The sequence below is a fragment of the Phacochoerus africanus genome, chromosome 3, assembly GCF_016906955.1.
Source record: "Phacochoerus africanus isolate WHEZ1 chromosome 3, ROS_Pafr_v1, whole genome shotgun sequence".
Taxonomy (NCBI): Eukaryota; Metazoa; Chordata; class Mammalia; order Artiodactyla; family Suidae; genus Phacochoerus; species Phacochoerus africanus.
In genome coordinates, this window is record NC_062546.1 from 3,389,744 (window position 1) to 3,406,041 (window position 16,298).

Genomic DNA, 16,298 nt, shown 5'->3' on the forward strand with positions numbered 1-16,298 from the left:
CCATCAGGCAGGGCAGAATCTCGCACACAGTCAGTGCTCAGGAAGGACCCTTGAAAGAGCAGTGGCCACTGTGGGTTTAGCCTACAAAGCGGACAGTAGCATTGCCGCGCTGGGCTTCCACAGGCCAGAATAGACTGGGTGCCGATGCCAGCTCTTATCAATGGCTGAGAACTCGGGCAAGGCACTTCGCCTCTCTGAGGCTCGGTTTCCTGACTTCGGTGACACGGGGGTGACGTTAGCACCCACCGCCAACAGCTCTTGTGAGGATGAAATGAGTTGACGCACCTGGAAGGCTTAATACCGGGTCCGGCACAGAGCTGCGTTTAATAAGCGTTAGCTCCCATCCCCGCCTTCTCCGCTGTCAGTTTTTCCAGGCTCCAGTTTTTCCTGGCCTTCCTGGATCACAGCGTCTGGCACACCATCAGCACTCAATAAGTTTCTGTTGCATGAGTGCAAGATTCCACAGACCCCGGCCCACATCTCACAGTTTTCAAGGGACTCATAAAAGGCACTTTTTGCCACGTCTTTAATTGTCCACAGAATGAATATTCCCTCCCCAAAGCAAAACACCAAAGACAAATGAAAAAAAAAAAAAATCAGTGGTGCCTTCTGGAATCTGCAAGGGCCAGGTTCGAGGCTTTTAGGAGAAGTGGCCATTAGGGCAAGAGCCTTAAGACACTTGGAAGGAGAACAAGCCTTTTTAAAGATCTGGGGGCAGTGGGTGGCAATGCACAGCTAACAAAATTCAGGAGAACCGGTATCCTCAGATCAAAGAAAGATCGAGAGCTCTTGCTGGGCACACTCCTTGAGGACTCTGGCTGGACGGGGGGCAGGGTCAGCCTAAATGCACAAATATGGTAACATAGAATGCGGCGCCTTGCTCAGTGGATGCCCTCAGCTGTGTGTCGCCCGTGGGGCTGGCCCGAGACACCATCATGGCACTGCCCACAATGAGTGTTCTCAAAAGCAAAGAGCACAGGGATTGGGGGACCTCAGAGGCCGCGGCTTCACCTGCTCCAGTCTCCATGGGCCTGTGCACGTGAGCCTGTGGGAGCCTCCCGGGTGGTTATCGTGTTTATTGACACGTCTGTGCACCCAGAATGGCCACTCCACTTGGCAGGGTGTGGCCCACTCTGTGTGGGGCTCACCCAAAGAAATGGTGAGCTTGGTGGCCAGAGGTGCTAGTCTCCTGAGCGTGGCTGTTGGGTCTCCAACACGGCACCCTGCTTTCAAGGAGTTTGCAATCTCATTAGACGACCTGGAGGAAGCCAGGGCTCCAGAGCCAGGGAGGGTGGGTGGCGCCCTGTCATACTGGCTCCATGACCACAGGCAGGTCACGGACCTCTCCAGGTCACCTAGGGGTCCCTGATTGTGACATGTGACAAGGTTGATGTCAACCTCAGCCAGGCCCGTGATGAAACTGGGAGAGGAACTAATCACTAAGACCCAAATTTGGGCAAGCCTGACGAGTCCCCCAAAGCCAGTTTAAAGACCCCCAAACTGAGGCTCAGCTGGGGACCGTGGGTCAACCGTGGCCCCAGGGGAAGGGCACACAAGGGCTGTCACTCCATCCTTTGGGCAAAAAGCACAAAATCCAGTTAAAACCCCCAGAATCTGTCAAACTTGAAATCTACATGAGGAAGAAAAACAAAAGGCAGGAATTCCTTTAAGGAAAAGCCACAAGTAAGAGAGAGAGCAGATGCCATCCTAGTGGGCCACCTGGCAACCCCACAGCCCCTGGAGGAGGCTTATTATCAATGTATATATCTGGCATTACCAAGGGCTATGAAATAATTTATTAAAAAAAAAAAAAAACTCATGCAACTATACACTTTGACACATTCAATTGTCATGAGATCTGATGGGTTCTTATCTAGATCAGGAATGTCCCTCGCAATGAGATTCCTGCCACTTGGAGAGGCAGGAGGCTTTTGGTGACAAGAGGCCACGCGTAGGGCAGCCACAACGCCTTAACCATTAACAGCTGCTCACCACACACAAGACGTATGGCTGAACCACGTCAATATCCTTTTGAAAACACTGAGCCACGCAAAGGGCTGACCTGCCTCTTCCTCAGATTTAAATTATTTTGTTGTGCTAAATGGAGCCATTCGAATTTGCCAAAGTTTGGCTGTCACGAAACTACATAAGTGGGAATTTCGTACTGATCGACCTAAAAGAAATTAAAACTAGATCTCATTCTGGAACGAAATGAACGAAAATGGACCACGATTGGCATTGCCTGGGGAAGAGTTCCCTTCCATGATCTATAGGTGCCATCCCCAAATTTCAGCCCTGCCCCTTTCCTCACGCTGGAACCCGCTGCCCTTCTCGTCACCTCCCAGGCACAGGTGCACACAAGGAGACGTCCCCGCTGATGGTCCAGGCAGGTGGAACCACTGATTCTGGGGCTGGGGTCCCGCTGAAGCTCAGACACAAACGCAGCATCCACATTTCCCCTCCTGATGGGACCGGATTGAAATTCTGGGCAGTAAGGGGCATTTCGGTCCAAGGTCAGCCACAGCCACGCAGCGACCAGGAGAGGAACCAGGTGGCCTGGGACATCTTTCAACGAGTAGGAGAGAGCGAACACCCCGCCCGCTGACACGACTGCCTGTTCCCCAGGCCTTGGGGACGTCATCTCAAATCTTCCAAGTAAGAAGGTCTTGGGAACAAAGACAGAAAAGGGAGGATAGGTTTGCACGGTAACTTGTAAGGGGCCCCGGCCCCAGCTTCTAAGAACGCATGAGGACACTGCCAACCCAGGTAACTTCACCTGGGACCTCTCCCCAAGCCCCACGAAGGCTCCTCCTGGGAAAGCCACTCCAGGACGTGAGGCCACTGCCAAGCAGGGCGACTCTGTCTACCGCTAAGTTGAAGGAACACGAATCAGAGGCACATCAATTCCAGGAGCTTTTTCAGAGATTTGGGTGTCTTGAATTTTTGCAGAGATTTCTTTAGATGTAAAAACAAACAAACAAAAAAAACAGCTTACAACAAAATTCTCTGTGTCACCTAAGTCATCTTCTCTGAAGATCTCCGACTAAAGGGGCAGATCCATGATTTAGGGTTCATGTCGAGGTGGTACAGAGCCAAAGCTGGGATACTGGTCTTCCTGGGTGAATTCCACCTCACCACTTATTGAACCTGCAAGGCCAAGAGCCACTCCCTTCATGGCTCTGAGAACCTGGGAGCCCCGTGTCCTAGAACCCAAGCTATAATACCATGTCCCTTATAAGGATGTTTTATCGATTACAGCAAGCACTCAGCACAAGCACCAGGAATATAAATTAAAAGTTTACACCATGAGGAGTTCCCATCATGGCTTAGCAGTTAACGAACCCAACTAGGATCCATGGGAACGCGGGTTCGATCCCTGGCCTTGCTCAGTGGGTTAAGGATCCGGCATTGCCATGAGCTGTGGTGTAGGTCGCAGCTGGGATCTGGTGTGGCTGTGGCTGTGACTGTGGCGTAGGCTGGCAGCTGTAGCTCCAATTGGACCCCTAGCCTGGGAACCTCCATATGCTGCAGGTATGGCCCTAAAAAAGACAAAAGACAAGAAACAAAAAACAAAAATATAGTTTACATCATGAGGTATCACCTCACACCTGTCAGAATGGCCATCAGCAGAAAGAGCACAAATAACAAATGCCGGCGAGGACACAGAGAAAAGGGAGCCCTTGCATATGGTTGGTGGGAACGTAAATTGGTGAGCCGCTGTGGAAGCCAGTGCGGCAGTCTCTCAAAAAACTAAAAACGGAACTCCCTATGACCCAGCAGTTCCATTCCTGGGTATATATCCGGAAAAAAAGAAGAAAAAAAAAAAACTAGAAACACTAATTTGAAAAGATGCATGCACCCCAGTGTTCACGGCAGCATTATTTACACTTTAACTGGATGAAGGGGAAAAGTCACGCGGTCGTTCCAACAGCTATAAAAACAGAATTTGGTAAAACGCTACACCCGCTCCACGTTAAAAAATATTGGTAAATTGGGACAAGGAGGGAACTTCCTTAATCTTGAAAGAAATGCATATGAAATATCTGTCACAAACTCATACTTAATGATGAAATATTCAAAGATTTCTTTCTGAGATTGGAAATGAGACCAAAAAATATCTTTGTCTAAAATTGCACTAGAGAAAAATCTCAACTGGAATAAAATGAAATCAAACGTCTGAGGATTGGATAGGAAGAAAAGCAGCTATCTTTTTTTCCTAGAGAATTGTTTTTAGAAAATCCAAAGGAATGTCTAAAATTAGAATAAGTTATAACATTAAAACAATCGAAATAGTCCAACAGTCAGAGGAACATTTAAACATACTGCTGAAATAGAGAGAGGACAGAATTCTAAGCATGCAACAAAAATCATGTATCTGAAAAATATTTAATGATGCTGAAAATTTTTCAAGACACGCTATATTTAAAATCAGGATAAAGGAGTTCCCTTCATGACTCGGCAGTTAACGAACCCAACTAGGATTCATAAGGATGCAGGTTCGATCCCTGGCCTCGCTCAGTGGGTTAAGGATCTGGCGTTGCCCTGAGCTGTGGCGTAGGTTGCAGATGCTGCTCAGATCCCACGTTGCTGTGGCTGTGGCTGTGGCTGAGGCTATGGTGTAAGCCGGCAGCTGTAGCTCTGATTCAACCCCTAGCCTGGGAAGTTCCATATGCCGTGGTTATAGCCCTAAAAAGCAAAAGCAAAAAAAAAAAAAAATTAGGATATGTAATTATATCTACAATATCAGTATTGTAAACAGGTTTGTGTGTAGATCTGAATTTAAAAGGATGAATGTGTTACATGCAAATATTTTCAGTGATGAACTCCAGGTGATATGATGGAAGGTGATTTTCATTTTATTTATAAATATTCTGTAATAAGCACCTAATGCTCTCAGACATAGGGGCCCAAATTCCATTTCCCCCACAAAGTTTTCCTGAAAGTGTAGCATCTGACCTGGGCTTTGAAGGGTGGGTAGGTGGGGTGGGTGGGGAAGAGCTTTCAGAGGAAAGGAAAAGCATGATGTAGGAACAGCAGGATGTTGGGTTAGGGGACAAAGGGAAGCAATGGAGAAAGAATAATGAGAAAGAAAGGCAGGGGCAGACCCTGAAGGGAGCTGAATGACAAACTAAAGGCTAATGAGGATAAACAAGATGTACCTGGGAATTAGGAAGTCACAGATGCAGCCACTTGTTAAACTGGTCGAGCTAAAGGCTCTGTTGAAAGGGGCTGAGTATTTCCAGGAAGCTCATAAGAATTAAAGTGTCAAAAAAGCTAGTTGGACGTCGCTATGTACAGTCACCAAGACGTGAGAGCAACCTAAGCGCCCATCGACAGGGGAATGGATAAAGATGTGGTACATATACACAATGGAGTATTACTCAGCCATAAAAAGGATGAAATACTGCCATTTGCAGCAACATAGATGGACCTAGAGATTATCACACCAAGAGAAGTCAGAGAAATACAATTTCTCTGGTATTTATATGTGGAATCTAAAAAAATCTACAAATAAACTTATTTATAAAACAGAAACAGCCTCACAAGCATAGAAAATAAACTTATGGTCACCACAAAGAAAGGAGGAGTGGATAGATTCAGAGTATGGGATTAACACACTACCGTATAAAACAGATAAACAGCAACGGTTTGCTGTATAGCACAGGGAACTATATTCAGTATCTCATAATAAGCTCTAGTAGAAAAGAATTGAAGCAATACAGATATATACACATTAGATGTATATAACCAAATCCCTTTGCTATACAACTAAAACTAACACTACTGCCACCCAACTATGCTTCAATTAGGAAATAAAAATAATAATAAGGCTGGTTGGAAACTGAAAGGAGGTAGAACATATATCTGCCTAAAGGGGGTGGCGAGGCAACTAGAGGTCATTGTGTCAGATGATGCTTTGAGCCATAACTCGACCCTATCCCTGTCTCTCAAAGAACAAACCAAACCCCCAAATTAGGACCAAGTCACAATCCAGGAGGGGACCATTTCCATCTGGTAGCTCACAGACTCTTCCCTCCTGAGGTCCACTCAGCCCCCAGGAGCCTCCGGCTTGGGACCACAGCAGGAGAAGAGGATGGATAAATGAAGTGGCTTCTACCTTTCCCATCCTTGTGCACAATATCTAATTACACAGGACTCTGCACTTGTCAAGATAAGTCTATTGAGTCAAGGGGATGAACTAGGGAGGATTTAAAGAGACCTTTCCAGGAACCGAGCTGAAAAAGCAGAGAGAAGAAAAACTCCAAGCCAGGAAGACTTGGTCACCAGTCCACATGTTGGCGCTTACCAATGCCTTCCCTGAAACTGGGTTGATTCTCCCCACAGATGGGGAAACCAAAACCCAGCAGGTTTTACAAAGGACCATAACACATGTGAGAGGACCCCATAAAAGAAACACATCCCAGGGACCATAAATCCCCCATAGGTTTCACTTCTGAGATGCCAAGGATGAGGCACTGGGACTCTGACCCAGGGGAACCTCAGTAAATAGTACCCCACTTGCACCAACCGCTACCCCACCCAGAACTCCAATGACCTCCTAAAACATCCTGGACAAAGAGGGAGCTCAAGGCATGAAACACCTGATCACTCATTAAACCAGGTGGAGGATGTCCAACACCTGGGTAGGTGGCAACCCTCAGATTAGAAGCCACCAGGTTGTTCCTCCCAAGATGAGAGCAACAAGCTACTCCCCTTATTCAGTAATACATCCCAAATGTGGGACACCCCTGTGCAGGTGACTCGGTCCACCAGGGATGAAAGAGAACCCAGAAACTCAGGGGTTTGCAAGACCGTATCCTTGATTACATCTTACGTATCTGGGGGTGGAGGGCAGGTACCTTGTCATTTGTCTGGGCACCGAAAAGAGCCACATCCAAACAGGACGGAAAAGAGGATTCCTCGCACAAAGATCTGGGGTCATACGCTGTAAGGAGCGCGTGCCTGGGACTTTGGGGTCCTCTCCTTCGGGAAGGCAGTGGGAACTGGCAATGTGGGGACCCGCAGACAACTATCGTCCACCGATGCTCAGTGCCTGCCCTTGCGTGAATTCACACCCACTGTGCTGGACTCAGGCTTGCACATGCAATGTGCTTGGACCGAAGCAATCAGTGGAAGTGACAGGGGTCACCCCGCGAGGACGCTGTCTGAGCTTCGACACAGGTGTCGGTGTTCCTGTTTCCAGCCTCTGCAGCCACAGAGGCACGTGTGGAGATGGAGCCTCTTTCAACCTGGTCCTGGAGAATGTGACCCGTAGAGTCCCTGTGCTGTCCCGTGATCAGAGCAGAGGATCAGAGAGGAATAGACGTGGTCGGGACCCCCTCAAATATTCGGGTCGTTTCAGCAGCGTGAGCCCAGCTAATCCTAAGGCCCCCTCTCTGGCTTGGTCAACACTTGAACTGACCCAGGCCTGGGCACAGCACATCGGAGCATCCCTTTCCCTGGCCATGGTGACCAGCTCGGGGCTGGACATGTGACGGGGCTGGGCCCATGAGAGTGGATTCTGGGACTTTTATGGAACTGCTGGAACGAACGTTTGTTTTTCCAAGTAAGGATCGGGAAACTCTGAGACGATGAGCCTGGGCCTATTTCATGGGGAGAACCTGCAGGGGAGTAGGGGGTGAAGGCAAACCCGATGGACGCAGGGCAGACAGGAGAGAGAAGGCCCTGTGGACACGGTCTACACAGCAGGACACCGCTGCCTGAGCAAGCGCTCAGTCCTGTGAACCCACAAGGGTCCTTTCATTCACACCACCTCAAGTCAGACCCGCTCCCCTGCGCTTGTGAGGAAACGTGAAGAGATGCTGCGAAGAAAACAAGATGCTTCTAGAGAAGCCCTGAAGGAAAGGCCCACAGACATCTGAGGGCCTCAGCGGCTGTGGGTGTTTTCCGCCCAATCGGCGCCTCCCCAGGTCGACACAGAGCCAAGGGCCCAGACAGCCAGGCTGGGCATGGCTCCCCTTCCGTGGCCGGCCCGGTTCTCCGCAGAAGGGTCCGGTGGTTCCGGCTCTTTGTGTCCGAGTGTGGCCGTGTGTTCACATTCTAAGCAGAATCGCAAGACTGGAATGAGCAAAGCAGAACGAACACCTCTTTCCCCAAGTAACAGTTCTCGGGAAATGGCTTGATTATTTTTCCAGGCCCCAGCGTGAAGCCTATCAACACGAATGGGATCCAGGCAGGAGCCTGAGGGGCCCTGGCTTCTGGGAGCCCGAAGTGCTCGCTCCCGGTCTAGGCAGTGGGGTGGGTGCTGGCTGGGAGCCTCGGTCAGAGAGCCATGGGCCACTTGGTCACTATCCCACCTTCCCGATGGCCTCAGGAAAGACTGTAGGCAAAGCACGGAGGAGGGATTATCTGAAACTCGCAGCAGTTTGGGACCCTCTGTGTCATTTCCCCCCTTGTTAACAGAGGGTCCCAGACCTCGCCACTAACTGGGACATAAAGTCACAGTCCGAAACTCCCAAACTGACTGTACTGTCCTTCACGGACACCCAGATGCTGCAGGCTGGCACCCTCAGCTGCCTGCCTGTTACTGGGGGGGACAGCTCAGATAAACAGGCCTGTCTGGCACCCTAAATTCTAGTGCCCCCCCATTCCTCTGCCATCTGCCAGTAGCTCTGGATGCACAGAGCCCTCCATATACTGGTCAAGACGCAAGGGTCCCTTCAAACCTGTAGGGGAGAAATGAAAGCGCCCCCAGCTTTATGAAAGGGAAACGGAAAAAGCAAAAAAAAAAAAAAAAGCGAGTTCCTGTCCTGTCATGGTGCAGCGGAAGCGAATCCAACCAGGAACCATGAGGTTGTGGGTTTGATCCCTGGCCTCGTTCTGTGGGTTAAGGATCCAGTGTTGCGTGACCTGCGGTGTAGGTCACAGATGCAACTGGGGTCTGGTGTTGCCATGGCTATGATGTAGGCTGGCAGCTGTAGCTCCAATTAAACCCCTAGCCTGGGAACCTCCATATGCTGCAGATGAGGCCCTAAAAAAAAAAAAAAGAAAGAAAGAAAGGGAACCTGGCTGGGTGGGAGGGTCCAGGAAGCCTTCCCGGAGGAGGTGGTTCCGAATGCACAGAGATAAGCGAGATGGGGAAGCGGGAAGGATGCATGTCCTGGCAGAGGAGCAGCAGGAGAAGAGGTGTGAAGGAATGAGACTCTGCTGGATCAGAACCAGAGCCAGTACAGGGACAAGGAGCAGAGCAACCTGAAAAGGCAGAATGGGGGAACAGGAGGGGCCCAGTCCTCAGAAGGCTGAGTTCCAGCCCCCTGTGGCCACTGGCCAACCAACTACCTACCAGAGGTGAGCTGCTTAGCTTTACTACTCTGGGGCTTCCTGCCTGCAGGTAGAAAGGACACCTTAAGGCTAGTCAGAGCACCTGCTTCACAGCAGACAGAGCCGGGGCCTTGAGCGGAGCCACCCTTGAACCAGGGCCATTTCAGTTAGGGCGACACTGTGAGCTGCGGCTGGACATTCAAGAAATGCTCACTCCTTATTGGCTCTGTGGGCACCTGATCAATCAAATCTGTATTCAGAAAACTGAAGTCCATCAGCTGGAACACTATTCTAAACACTACAAGAGTTTTTAGGATAATTTGTTACAAAGTGAATGGACCCCAATCAGTATTTTTTCCCTAATTAGTTAGCAACAGTCACCCAGTTAATGCAAAGAAAGCAAAAATCCCACTCACTTTAACAAATGTAAAATAGTAAACACAGACATAAAATTCATAAAAAATTGTTGAACTCCTTAGGAGAAGATAACTTTTAAACTGACTGTTACATTGATTTTTTTTTTTCAGTCTCAAAAAACCAAGATATGAATCAGGTTCTTGAATGGGATGAACTCAGTTTGGTAAAGGTATCAGTTTTCCAAAATGATTTTGTGAATCTCATGCAATTCCAACTGTATATTATCATTTAATGTGATATACATCAAAATAATTTTTTTTTGTCTTTTGCCTTTTTGTTGTTGTTGTTGTTGTTGTTGTTGTTGCTATTTCTTGGGCCGCTGGCGTGGCATATGGAGGTTCCCAGGCCAGGGGTTGAATCGGAGCTGTAGCCACCGGCCTACGCCAGAGCCACAGCAACGCGGGATCCGAGCTGCATCTGCAACCTACACCACAGCTCACGGCAACGCCGGATCATTAACCCACTGAGCAAGGGCAGGGACCGAACCCGCAACCTCATGGTTCCTAGTCAGATTCGTTAACCACTGCGCCACGACGGGAACTCCCAAAATAATTCTTACAGAATATCATATACATATGATAGAATGGCCAAAAAGTTGAGAAAAATATAATGGAAAAATATAATGAAACATATATTTTAATTAATATATAATTAGAACCAATTTTAAAGGTATAAATGTGTTGTGAGGGAGGCTGGAGAATAAAATATGTGCTAAAACTTTAGTTATTAAAAGGATAGACCCAGGTAAACAAACGAAAGTTCAAAGTCCAGAAGAACTTCACGTAAATGCAAAAAGTGGGTACATTATAAAACATCTATTTCAAATCAGTGGCAAAGATGGACTATTTGAAGGATGTCTCTGACCTAACTCAGAAAATCTGGACCTCATACCTCACATGAAAATACATTTCCCCTGAGCTGAGGCTCAAATATAAAGAAAAAGAACCAAGAAAAAAAACAAAAGAAGAGAATGACTCTATTTATCTGATTTGATGGTGGGAATGCCCTTCTCCAATAACAAAGCAATGGATGACACCTTAAAAAGATACTAGCAATTGGACTGAATCATGTAAAACTCCTGAACATGAAGAAAAAAAATCATTAAAAAAAAAAAAAAAACAGAAACAGAACGCTACTGAGCCACTGTAGAAAATATTTTTAACATACCCAAGAGGAATTTATCAATATTGGAAGAGTCCCTCCCAGCATCTCCTCTCAGGGAGGCATGAGGAGAGACGATGTTTTCTTCCTTGCTGATGCAAATCAACCTTGGCACCTTCTCCCTGGAGAGTTACAAAAGCTTTAAAAATGTTCAGTCCCTTTACTCCAAGAATTCCAGTTCTAAAGACCAATGGCAAGGAAACGAATGAGAATGGTCGCAAACTTCCCAGGACAAAGGGATTTTTTTTTTCCAACACAGCTTTTCATCCAGTGAAATAACATGCGGCTGTGAAAAATCCTGTTTTCACAAAAGCTTTTGAAAGCGAGGAGTGGCTGGTATTAAATGGAAAACTAAGGCAGAATAAAGAACTAAATACAGAAAACTATCCAAATTTTGTTTTGAAAGATGTGACACATGTACGCTTTCATTCATTCAGGAAATTGGCTTTGAGAGTCTTCTCAGGGGGTAAATACTAGAGAATGAACAGAATAGACAAGGGGTGCTGAGCTGGAGTTTCAGTCTAACAAAATCTCTCTCTCTCTCTCTCTCTCACACACACACACGCGCGTGCGCACGCGCGCACACACACACGCACACACAGGAAATACACCAAAATGTTAATGCTATCTAGAGGAACTTGTGTAATAATTATTTTCTTTCTTAAACTTATCTGAAAATCTTGCTATCATACACATGTCTGAATTTCATAATTAGAAAAGAGACTTTGGTTAAAATGCTCATCACTTCCTGGCTTGGACACGATCCCTCCCCCAAGAAAAGATGCAAACACCTCACCAATGTGTGTATAAAGCTATATTCCTCCTGGGCGGGTTGTGCACCATCTAAATCTTCTTTTCCCTGAAAATAATTTCCTTTGTTAAAAGCAAGAATGGGCAAGGAGAAAGATGATGAGACAAGGATCCGCCTACTACATTTGAAAAATCTAAATGACCTTTCAAAAGACTTGGACTTAAAATAAATGCATGACTCAGGAAGGAGTGATCCCCGATGACTAAGCGCCCTCATAAAAATGCCTTCGAACCGTCCACGACTGTAGATCATTCACCACACCAAAAAAAGGCCATTCGTGCTTCTGAGTACTGACAAGACAATGGAAATTGTGTCAGTAAATTTCAAGACCTGTTCAATACTAACATCTTTATGGGGCTTCTTTGTACCTCAAGAACGGAGAATGGCAGAATCAACACAAACACCTTTCAAAGTCTAAATAGATGGGGAGGGAAAGGAGAGAAGAGGCATTTCTAAAGGATCTCTTTGAAATTGATTCTTACAACATGGTGGTTTAGAATGGCACAACACTGATGGCTTCATCCTTTCTGTTATACTGATGGCTCCATTCCTTCTGGTATACTGATGGCTCCATTCCTTCTGGTATACTGATGGCTCCATTCCTTCTGGTATACTGATGGCTCCATTCCTTCTGGTATACTGATGGCTCCACCCCTTCTGTTAGGGAGGGAGGGAGTATGGAAACTAGCCTCCAGCAAAAGCTTCAAGTAAACATGGTCTCCCCACAAGCTGCCCAAAAGACAATAGACACCAGTAAGATGAACTTTCCTCATCTTATTTGGAACAGGCAAGTGTAGAGAGAGGCTACCAACTCAAGGAGCAATGAAGCAGTCCTAGCAATCCATGAACCATCCTCTCATCCCACAAATATTCTTCAAGCCTCCTCACTGCACCCCAGGCACTGCTCCAGGGCTGGGGATATGGCCAGGGATCAGGCAGATGTGGTCCCACCCTCTGACAGGGAGACAGGTAATAAATAAGCAAATAGGCAGGACCATTTCAGGGAGAAAAAAAAAATGCAATAAAGGAAATCAAAATAGGAGTTTGCAAAGGCAGGTTTGGGCAGTGTGGATTCCTTTCAGTAAGGGAGGGCTTCTCAGAGGAGGTGGCATTTAAGATGAGACCCAGGGATAAAGCTTGGGGGAAAGGGCTTTCTGGACAGAGGGAAGAGTAAGCAGGAAGATGCTGACCAGGCTCCAGTGAAGCATGTGGAAGTACAGGAAAGGCTGGAGCAGCTGCAGATCCGGAGGGAGGGGACACGGGGTGGGGGAATGAGGCCAAGCAAGGCGGGGAGGGTGACGGAGTCAGGCCATTAGTCAGGACAATATCTAACCATTCTGAAAATATAAAACAAAAGAGTGTGTGCCCCAGATCAAAAGCCATCAAGATATCATGAGCAAACAGTGGCACATCCATACAATGGAATACTATTCAATGATTTTAAAACTGATTTCTCAAGACACAGAAGGCCATGGAGGAAACTTAAAGGCACATTACTAAGAATCTTGTCTGAAAAAGCTGCATACTATATGAGCCCAACGATACGACATCCTGGGAAAAGCAAAACTATAGTGACAGTAAAGTGATCAGCAGTTGCCAGGGTTGGGGGAGAGGTGGTGTCTAGGGGCTTTTAGGCCAGTGAGAACTACTCTGTATGATACCATAGTGGTGGCTACAAGGCATGACACATTTGTAAAAACCCATGATGTGCGCTCCAGCAAGAGTGAGCCCTAACATAAACTATGAACTTGAGTTAATAACAATGTATCAGTGTTGAGTTATCAATTGTAACAAATTACCACACAATCAAGAAATCAAGAGCAGGATAGACTAGGAGGAACAGGGAAAGTCTATGAGGACTCCGTACTCTCTGTACAATTTTTCTGCAAACCTAGACCTGCTCTTGAAAAAAATCAAATCTATAAAAAAAGAAGAGTTGCTGTTATGATGTTCAATTAATCATTCTTATCTGTTGCAGTCTCTCCTGTCCTGCTGGGGCCAGTCTACTAACTAGACTTCAGAGTGACTGGTGTCCCCAGAGCACGGCAGGCAGGTGGAATTCAGGGGATGGCCACCAGGCAAAGGGATAGTCATTCACACCTGGTGTGACACTGTGAGGTGTCTAGGTTTCCTGGCTCTGCAGCTACTTAATCTTTCAGAGCCTGTTTTCTCATCTATAAAATAGAAATAAAATCATCACCTCCTAACCTTTCAGGGACGTCCCTGGATGTCATGCCAAGGTCTGCTGCCTGGCACATGATGAGATTTTACTAAACACAGGCAGAAAATTAAAATGCAGGCAGAAAAATAAAAATCCATGATTTTACTGTCCACATGTTTACTCTGTGGGTCAGATGGTCAAACTGTTTCACGTGTGATTTAAACATTTCTATTACAAGAGGCATAACGAAATGCAACTACCTAGAAAAGTACATGGCATGAAAAAAATGAACTGCCACATACCTACGGCTCAGCTTTACTGACTCCTAATACATGGGCTATCTCCTCGCATATACACATCCCAGCACCACCCATCCCTCACTGCACTATTCTGAAGCAAATGCAAGATATTATATCATGTGAGTGGTGAATATGGCTTGAATTTAAGTCCAAAAATGACTTCTGGGCTGTTTTTTTTTTTTGCCTTTTTTTTAAGGGCACACCCATGGCATATGGAAGTTCCCCGGCTAGGGGTCAAATTGGAGGTGCAGCTCCTGGCCTACACCACAGCCACAGCAATGCCAGATCCAAGCCACATCTGCAACCTACACTACAGCTTGCGGCAACACCGGATCCTTAATCCACTCAGTGAGGCTAGTGATTGAACACACATTCTCATGGATACTAGTCAGGTTCTAATCCCACTAAGCCACAACAGAAACTCCATGACTTCTATTTTTAAGCACTATTCTTGATGACACATCTCTTAAGAGTTTCCAGTGAGCTGGCTTAGTGAAGGAGTCAAAAGAAGAGTCCTTATTAATTTTTGTGTGATTATAAATTGATAAAATATATTTGCAGGCCAATTCTTCATAGCTATCCAAACTTAAAATGTACATACGATCTGACTCGGCAGTTACAATCATCAGAAGAGATGTTATAAATAAACCTGGGGAGTTCCCTGGTGGCCTAGTGGCTTAAGGATCCGGCATTGACACTGCTGTGCCTTGGATCTCTGCTGTGGCATGAGTTCAGTCCCTGGCCCAGGAACTTCCATATGTCGTGGGCACAGTCAAACACAAACAAACAGGAGATCTCATCGCGGCACAGGAGAAACAAATCCAACTAGGAACCATGAGGTTGCAGATTCAGTCCCTGGCCTCGCTCAGTGGGTTAAGGATCCGGCATTGCTGTGAACTGTGGTGTAAGTTGCAGATGTGGCTTGGATCTGGTGTCACTGCGGCTGTGGTGTAGGCCAGCAGCTACAGCTCCGATTTGGCCCCTAGCCTGGGAACCTCCATATGCTGCAGGTACAGCCCTAAAAAACACAAACAAAAACAAAAACAAACACAAACAAACCTGCATCTGAGGCTAAAGATATATACACAGGTATGAGATTATTCAGGGTAGAGCCGATTTTACTGACAAATGTTTAGAAACAGCCTCAGTCTCCACCAACAGGGCCCTGGAGGAGAGCAGTTTGCCGCAGCTCTCTTTGAATATCAGAAACACAGAGAAAGAATGAGGAAGACAGATATGAACTGACGTGGAATGGTCTACCAGAAGTACTGGCAAGTCAGAAAAGGCACCAAGCAACATGTAAAGAATCCCATCACTGGTGTCAAAAAGCAGGGACACGCATGCACAGATTTGCGAATATATGATGTATATATGCATACGTAAGAGTCCATATATATCCGTTGTATATCTGCCAAGAGATACAAAGAAGGAACTCATAATGGTGGTTGCCCAGGGGAAGAGAATCAGAGCAGGTGGAAACCTTTCCACTGTCTAATAAAAGGGATGAAGATGAAATGTGCATCTTTTCATGCTGAATTTTTATTTTATTTTATTTTTTACCATAGGCTGGTATTATCTATTCAAATGTTTCAAAAATACACATAAAGGAGTTCCCCTCATGGCTCAGCGGTTAACAAACCTGACTAGCATCCACAAGAATGCAGGTTGGATCCCTGGCCTTGCTCAGTGGGTTAAGGATCCGGCATTGAGGTGAGCTGTGGTGTAGGTTGCAGACGTGGCTCGGATTCTGCGTTGTTATGGCTATGGTGTAGGCTGGCGGCTACACCTCCAATTGGACCCCTAGCCTGGGAACCTCCATATGCTGCAGGTGTGGCCCTAAAAAGACAAAAGACAAAAAATAAATAAATAAAAATACATGTAAGGAGAAAGGGGGAAGAAAAGAAAAATCTTTGCCAGCCCAAACGTGATAGGTGAGTCCAAATGGGGACCTAAAAGGCACCACAGTATCCAGAAGATCAGTCAACAGAATGGGCAGCCTTTCTGTTCATAGCATCAAAAGGAATGTCAGGCCTTGATGGGTCATAAGGGGTACATGAGGGATTGGCGATTCCTCAAGAATCAGTGACTTCCGGATTTGAGATGGCTGGTTCCAGTCACAGTTTCTGTACCTCTTGGCCCTGAATCTAGAAGAGGCCATATTGGTTCC